This window comes from Micromys minutus, assembly GCF_963924665.1.
Source record: "Micromys minutus genome assembly, chromosome: 22".
Lineage (NCBI taxonomy): Eukaryota > Metazoa > Chordata > Mammalia > Rodentia > Muridae > Micromys > Micromys minutus.
Window position 1 is genome coordinate 41,791,414 of NC_137957.1, and position 8,655 is coordinate 41,800,068.

At 40.2% G+C, this 8,655-nt stretch overlaps 1 pseudogene across 1 annotated transcript; it reads right to left on the reverse strand.

The window, feature by feature from the left end:
* Positions 1 to 6,996: 6,996 nt before the first annotated feature.
* Positions 6,997 to 7,208, reverse strand: LOC308435318 (serine palmitoyltransferase small subunit A-like; annotated as a pseudogene). Its single transcript has one exon. The product of its transcript is annotated as a serine palmitoyltransferase small subunit A-like (transcript).
* Positions 7,209 to 8,655: the final 1,447 nt, after the last annotated feature.

An 8,655-nucleotide genomic window follows, 5' to 3' on the forward strand; every position in this document is an offset into this window, starting at 1 on the left:
TCTGCTTTAGTTCTCAAAAGTACCAAACATGGGGCTGGAGAGATGGTTCAGCAGTTAAGCATACTGACTGCTCTTCTAGAGGTTCTGAGTTCAATTCCCAGCAGCCACATGGTGGCTCACAACCATCTGTAATGGGATCTGATGCCCTCTTCTGGTGTGTTTGAAGACAGCTACAGTGTACTTATATATAATTAATAAGTCTTTTTTAAAAAGGTACTAAACAAAAGGAAGGCTGTGTTGTTTGAATTAATGGATGTGTTGTGGTCACATAATATTAGACTCCATACAAAGGCAGCATACATGAGGCCTCTTATTAGAAATTATTGCATTTCCAAATGAAGACTGTGGGTGTAAGCATGTAGGTGACTGAGGTCAGAGCCTCATGTATACAATGAACCATATAACTTACACAAAGAAGGGTTGTACAGGTTCTTTGCCACATCTTGAAATGTATAACTATGGCAGAACCATGACTTGTGTTACACGGATTTTGTGTGTGCATGTTAAGGGGGACATGCATGCACGTAAATGTGTGTGTATGTACATTAGGCTAGAGGAGAGCTTCATGCAGCATTCCTCAAGTGCCACCCCCAACTTTAAAATATTTTTATTATTCTATGTATTTGAGTGTTTGCCTCCATGTATGTATGTGCACCAAGTGCATGCCAGGTCAGAGCAGGACTTTCAGTCAGAAGAGGACTGAACTTACAGATGGGGGCAAGCTACCATTCGGGTGCTGGGAATCAAACTAGGTCCTTTGCAGGAACCTAAGGATCATAAAACAGGCTGGGCTGATAGCAAGCACCCCTCAGTAACCTTCCTGTCTCTGCTTTTCCGGAGCTGGATTTAAAAATGCCCAATACCATTCCTGACTTTTAAAAAAGTAGGTTCTGGGAATTGAACTGAAGTCTTTGTGATTGTAGGTGAAACACTCTCTCTCACTATAGCCACCTTCCCAGACATGATATAAAGACTTTTAGTAGCTGCTTCTATGAAGCCCACAGGTTCCACTGCTCCAGTGGGGAAGGTAGATGGGATGAATGTTCCTTCTCTGCCTTCCAGGGTTTTAATCTCCTCTCTCAGACCTAATAGGCTGAACTTATGACCAACCAGGACTTTCCCAGATCTCTAACCTGCCTGATAACAATGTTCCACTGGAATCCAGCTCTTATCAGTGCACATATGTGACAGAAACAATACTCATCATCTTTATCCATTAATTGATAACCACTTTTGTTACAGCACTGCAACCTGTCTCTCAGCACTGCAAGCAGCGTGCCCGCCTCAGATTTGCTATGCTGTTCTGCCAGTTTCTCTTTCACAGACAAGTAAGACAACTCATGACTGACAGCCCTTATGAACCACTCATGGCCCATCCATCACATAGGTAAAAATGACCCTTGGTTGTCCACATGGCTTCTTTCTTGGGGGGTTGAGAGAACTGGAAGCAATTCACAGGAAAGCTGCTCAGAAAAAGAACCATCTCCCCCCATATGTGCTGATAGAAGAGTGTGAATAGGCACGTTTGGATTCTAACAAAGTGTGTGTATTTGTGCGTGCATGTGTGTTTGTGTGTTGTGCATATGCGTGTCCAAGCCAGAGGTTAACGTAAGCTGTCTTTCTCAATTGCTCCTCCATCTTACTCTTTGAGATAGGGTTTCCCACTGAATCTAGAGCTCTCTGAACAGGCCTAAGTGGGTGGCTAGAAAGCTCCAGGGATAAAGATTCTATGTGCTGCGGTAAATACTAAGATGTGTTGCTACTGGTTCCAGCATGAAACCACTGCATGCTGGTCCCTGGTACTCTCTGACCCGGGTGGTCTGTGAGCTGTTCCAGTGTGACACCTTACCACACTGCTCCCTGGAGTTAGTTCCAGCACCAGCGGACCATATGGAACTAACATTAAATATACATCTCAGCGGTGGCCTCTCTCTGGTTAGTATCTCTCTCCTGGCTGCCTCTCTCTATTTGGAACTTCGTTCACATTCTCTGCTGCCAGCCCCTAGTCCCAGCAGTGGCTGTCCTCTCACAGTTCCCTTGGTGTTGAGTCGCCACTTGAAAGAAAACACCACACAATAAACTCTGATACAATTGATATGATATAATTTGCCCACCTAGACTAGTAAAATCATCCTGTACACATCCATCCCTTATAAAATATTCATAACAACCTGTATCTATGCAGAGCTGTGCAGAGAGAATTGTCTGTGCCTGCTTCCATCTTGCCTCCTCCTCCTTCCTTCTCTCTCTCCCTCTTTTGAAAACTTTGTTCCCACTTCCCTTCTCATCCAATGATAGGCCTCATTTTATCTTGGACCTGCCTTCGCCTGCATAAACACAACTTACACATATCTGTTTCTAACGCCTATATTTACTTTTTATCCAGAGAGGGGAAAATCTCTGATGGGCAACTCTTCTGTAGATGGAACATAGATGTGTCATTGTGTAGCTGTTCTATTATGAAGCACACCATTGCAATGGAGGAATAGTGTGTGGCATCTATGAGCAAAAGACACAGCTCACATCATTAACAAACAATGGACTTTTAACACAGTAGTGTTGGAACTGAAAGATGGCTTAGCTTTTGAACAGAAGGAAGGAGAGTAAGAGAAGATCACATATAAAATTTCAGGATAATAACTATGCTAGGGAGAGAATTGGTTGATTGAGATGCAATTCCACTTATCAAACCATGGTTGAACTATAACTGCCCATCCCCTTCAGTCTGAGAGCTCAGAAAAACTCAATTTAAACATCCCCAATAGATTCAGTTGTCAAATAGAATTTATATTATATTATTCTTGAGCCACATATTTTATTATTTAAAAAAAACACATGTTTTATATACATTACATAAATATATATTTATATAGCATAAATAAATTATATATTTTTGTATTTATTATTTTTAAATATATAAATTTATATTATTTATACATTTATACATTTTATTGTATTTATAAATTTATATATTATATATTAATTATAAATACTAGATATTATTATAGTTCTAATATAACATCCTACAACATATTTAACTATAGTATATTATATGTAAATAATATAATCATATGTAATACCTAATACATATATTACATATCATCTGGCATATTGTATATCATATGTAAGAATATAGTATATAGTATATTTTAATATAATAATATATAATATATAACATATTAAATTATATGTATTATATATAATGTAATTATACATAACATACTACATTATATATAACATATAACATCTACCACATACCATGTAACATGTAACATATAATGTACAATATACAACATATAACACACAATATATAATATACAACATAAAATATAACATATTATAATATGTAATATAAATCTATAAAAATATAACAAATATATGTTACATAAATAATATACATAAATATACATGTGAATGTGCATGTATATGTGCACATGTTCATGAGTACTCATATGTGTGAGGTTATGCTGTGTGTGTGCACATATATGTATGTAGATGTGTGTGTGTGCACATATATGTATGTACATGTGTGTGTGTGTGCACATATTGTGCACATGCTTGCACATGTGCATGCATGCTTGTACGTGTGTGATTATGGGGTGTATGTGTTCCCTCATGTTTTAAAAATGCTGGCATTAGTTTTCTTTTCATTTTGTGGAATTCTCCAAGCTGCTTCTTACTCCACAGTATTTGTTGGTGCTTTTCTCCTTTACCCACAAATGAGTTTCTTTCTCCTTCTCAGCATCTCTCACTTAATGCCCTTCAGATGTTAGTTAAAATTCCTTTTTCTTGTAGACAACCATTCAGAATTCCTCTGACACGATTGGTACTTTGGTCATGTTTACATCCTGGTGAAAATCACCTGAGAAAAATCAAAGGATAGAATTTTGATTTGGCTCATGATTTCTGTCAGAGGTGTCATCCCATGGCGAGCTGGCTCCATTGATATGGGCCCAAGAAGAGAAGAGGCTGAACAAGAAAGAAGAGATGTGAGGAAACAGAAATGCTCCCTTCATGGAGGCCAGAGAGAAGGCAGGTGTGGGGAAGAATCCAGGTGTGGGTGTAGAAATGATAGCCTATCAAAACATACTCCTCCTCCCTCCAATCTCCTAAGAACCCGGTCAGATATGAGCTCTGTGTGGGGTTGGCCCGATGCTGCTATTTATTCAAATATAAACACTATACGCCAAGATCTGGACACTCTAAGAAGCAGAGGTGAATTCCCACATATGCCAGCTTTTGTTATGTATACCTTGCCCCTCAATCGAAAGTTAATTGGTTAATAAAAGGTTAGAACCTATGATTTGGCAGGAGAGAGAGAGAGAGAGAGAGAGAGAGAGAGAGAGAGAGAGAGAGAGAGAGAGGTGGGACTTGAGGATAGAGTGATGGGTCTCAGAAGAGACCAGAAAAGGAGAAAGGAGACAGAGAGGGGAGAAGGCTGCCAGGAGATAAGATGGGTCACAAGCACATGGCCAGGAACAGGAAATCTTGAGGACAGGTTGATGGAGCAGAAATAAGCTGGGAAGACACAACATCAAGTAATAAGGGACACCTGGCTGGAATATCAGTTAGAATAGCCCCAAACCTGCCCAATACAGCTTAGAAATAAACACCAGGATTTTCTGTCTTTTATATTAGGCTAGCTAGAATATATAATTCATTTTTACAGGGTAATTGCAGTGGCTATTCCAGGTTATATATGAAATGAACTACAGTCCAGAATTGGAAGGCTCACCTGTGGTCCTGGTCTTGAGGCTGGGAGTTTCTGACTTGGATCTTGGCATGGTGATCTTGAGGCATAGTGGCTATGAATCCCAGGAGACTAAGGCAAGGAGATCTCTGAGTTCAAGGTCATCTGGGACAAAGCATCCAGGCATGGTGGTACATACCTTTAATCTGGGACACACCTTCTGCTGGAGACCTATGTAAGGACATTGGAAGAAAGAAGATGCTTTTCTCTTCGTCTGCCTGCCTTGTGGGACTGAGCAACTGCTAGATTCTTGGACTTCCATTTACAGCTGCTGCTGACCATTGTTGGGATGTTGGACTACAGAATGTAAGTCAACAACAAATTCCCTTACTAGAGACTACCCATAAGGTCTGTAACTCTAGAGAACCCTGACTAATACAGTAATCATTTTGCAAGGGTCACAACTGAACTTCCCAAGATGATGGTTGCTTGGCCCCAAGGGCTGTCAACCACAGCAGGATCTGAGAAGATGCTTTATAGGATCAGTGAGTTGGACGGAAGCTATATGACTAGAGCAAGTGATAGAAGAGAGTGATTAGATCTTTGGTCTGGAGGAGATGAAAACTCATGGGGGTTTTAAGCAAAGCAGTGGCTTGATTTTTTTTAAAATGTTTTTTATTATTCTTGAGAGTTTCTTACTTGCACACAAAGAAATACAATCAAATTCACTCCCATTTCTCTCCCAACCCCCATGCCCTTTTGTTATGTTAAATTAGTGATGCTCAAATGAGGTAAGAGGTATGGAGCCAACCACCAGGGCATGGGAAACCTACCAGTGGTTAGACTCTCAAAAAAGAATGATTCTTCCTCCCCCAGTAGTTACCAACTGCCAAGAATGCCTCAGTGATGGGCAGGGTCTAGAGAGCACTCCCTCATGCTTGAGGTTTGACTGACTTGATGGTGTTCAAGGTGTGTGTGAGGTCTTGTAGCCACACAGTGTTCAGAAAACAGCATCTCATAAATATTTCTCCCCATCATCCAGATCTTTCCCCCTCTTCTTTACTGACATTCCCTGAGCCATGAGGAGTGAGGGTTGGGGCTTGAAAGGGGGATAGTGCTTTTGTCTTAATGGCATTACCTTATCCACAGCGCTGAAATGAATAGTAGAAGAGATCAGTTAGGAGCCTATGGTATGAATCCAGGTGAAAGTAACCAGGCATAGAGCAGAGGGATCATAGCAGAGGTGGTAAAAGGTATTAGATTTGGAATATATATTTTTGTTTTTTTGAATTTAATGAGTTTATATCAAAAAAAATTAAGCAGTCATTTTACATCCAAGGAATAAAAACCATTTTAAAAAAATACAAAGAGTGTAAGGATTTTTTAATTGAGTTTACATTTCTTTTGGCTATGCTCTGAACAATTCATCTCATTGTATCTTATCACAATGTGTAATTGCTTTTCACAGCACCTGTGACAATCATCAAATTAACTCTTAAGCCTATATATACACTGTCACCTCAGAGGAAACAGATATGCCTTCTCTGAAAAGCTCCACTGTATACCTCAGCATCACACGAGACCACCACCGATCACCCATCCTCACAGGAACCGTCAAAGTTGGTTGGAAATAAGTTCACATGAGAATTTAATATCTAAAAGGTGAAATGTTCCTTGTATTAATGTTAGCAAGATCGTTACTTTTTCATTACTAAGAAACACTTTAATAGTTTTAGAGCAAAATCTGTTAAGAGTCTAGGGAGCTAAAACCGCCCTCCTGAGGTCAAGCTTGCAGATACTTACAAAAGTAAGTAGTTCTCAAAGTAACCACCCTCCCATCCCCAAATTCTGTATTGTTTCTTACAAAACTTTGGTCAAGAGTAGAAATATATCCAGGCAGATGTATATGCCATACGATAGCAAGAACAGTAAAGCCCAACTAATGACCTTAGGTTTTAAAAATAGAAGGAAATTAAGATGTACTCAAAGTTACATTAGGAAAAGCTTTCACTGAATAATATTGAAACACTCACAAAGGTTAAGAAAATACTGATATCAAAGTACAAATGACTACAGTGTTAAAATAGATAAAAGCTACTGTATAAGGGCCTCTCTTAAAATCAAAAAGCAAAAACACAGCACATGAGTCAGGATGATGTTTCCTGTTCTACTCATGAAGTTTAGTCTTTGTATTTATAAGGTTGGTTATGTTGACATCTGTAGACATCTCACATCTGGCGAGGTCTCATCCCAACTTCACAAGGTGGATCTTCCCCAGGAACCTCTGGATCCTGGTCACATCCTCGTCACTGTCCAATTTCAAAGTAATGCAGTATTGCCCTGATCTGCTGGGGCATACAGACGTAGCCGGTACAGCGCCATCTGCACAACAGAGACCAGCATCGAACTGAACACGGTTCGCTCCCAGGGCTCCAGCTTGTAGACCGCAGTGACCAGCAGGTACTGGCAGTAGAACTAGGATCTGCTTCCATGCTCGCGCCAGCACCATGCCGGCCATGCGCCTCCCGCGATGCAGCAGCGTCCGGAATATATATTTTGAAGGTAATGCTTTAGAAGTTTTGGTGGCTTGAATAGGCTTATCCCCCACCGCCGAGACTCGTGTTTGAATGCTTGACCCAGAGGAAATGCCACTTTTAAAAGGTATGGTCTTGTTTCAGTAGGTGTGGCATTGTTGGAGGAAGTATGTCACTGTGCGGGTGAGCTTTGAGGTCTCTTAGTTAAGCTCTATCAATGTGGAATTCCAGTTTCCTCCTGGCTGCCTGCAGAAGATAGTCTCCTGAATGCTTTCAGATCAAGATGTAGAACTTTTAGACCCTTCTTCAGCACCATGCTGCCTGCATGCTGCCGTGCTTCCTACCATGCTGATAATGGACTGAACCTCTGAGACTGTAAGCCAGCCCCAATTAAATGTTTTGTTTTTACCAGAGTTCCCCTGGTCATGGTGTCTCTTCACAGAAACAAAACCCCAAGACAAAGATGTTTTTTAGATTAATTTTATGGTATGAAGTTGAAACACATAGTTGTTGAAATTTTTGAGAAAGCAAGTTTGTAAAGCCCAGTGGTACTTTGTACAAAAACAATAATCCAAAGGAGGGGGAACCCTCTGTTCTTAGGGAGTATGTGGTCCTGTTGGAAAAAACAAACTTCCGGAAAAAATTCTAGCAAGATACTCCTTGCAGAGAATCTTCTTATAACAGATACTGTCTATGATACCAACACTTTGCATATGCTATTTAAAATCCTTCCACTGAATACATAGGAATCATATCTTCATCTTACAGATGAGGAGCTGAGACCAAGACCAAGAGCTGTTAAGCAAAAGCCCAAGCCTTAAGGTCACCTAGCTCATGAATGGCAGAGCTGGGAATTAAACCCAAGTGGTTGGCATACTTCTTTAACCATCACCTTCACTAATGATGGAGAACAAAACCATGTAGTAGACATTTCTTCATCAAGAACTGGGCTTGGAATTCCTGGGAAAGATCAGAGATGAAGAGTACAGGAAGTATTGGTACAATGTTTCTCCAAAACAAAGAAGGATTGACAGAATAGTGTGCTTGTAGGACATCAAGAGGGCACCAAAGATGGTGGTAGTGATGGGATAAGACCTACCTGTGCAAAAGAGAAGCATGAAGTAACATGTCCAATAGATTTGAATGTAGATCTCCCATTAAACAGATTTTATACCATCTCTCTCTCTCTCTCTCTCTCTCTCTCTCTCACACACACACACACATACACACACACTCACACACACACACACACAGAAACACACACACAAAGACACACACAGCACACATACAGAGACATACAGGCAAACATCTAGAGGTGCTGAGGGAATGTGTTCACAATCAATTGTACAAGTGATTAAAAGGTACAGAGAAACACTGTGTATACACAGAGACATGATCACACACACAGACACACAAGTGCACATACACAGA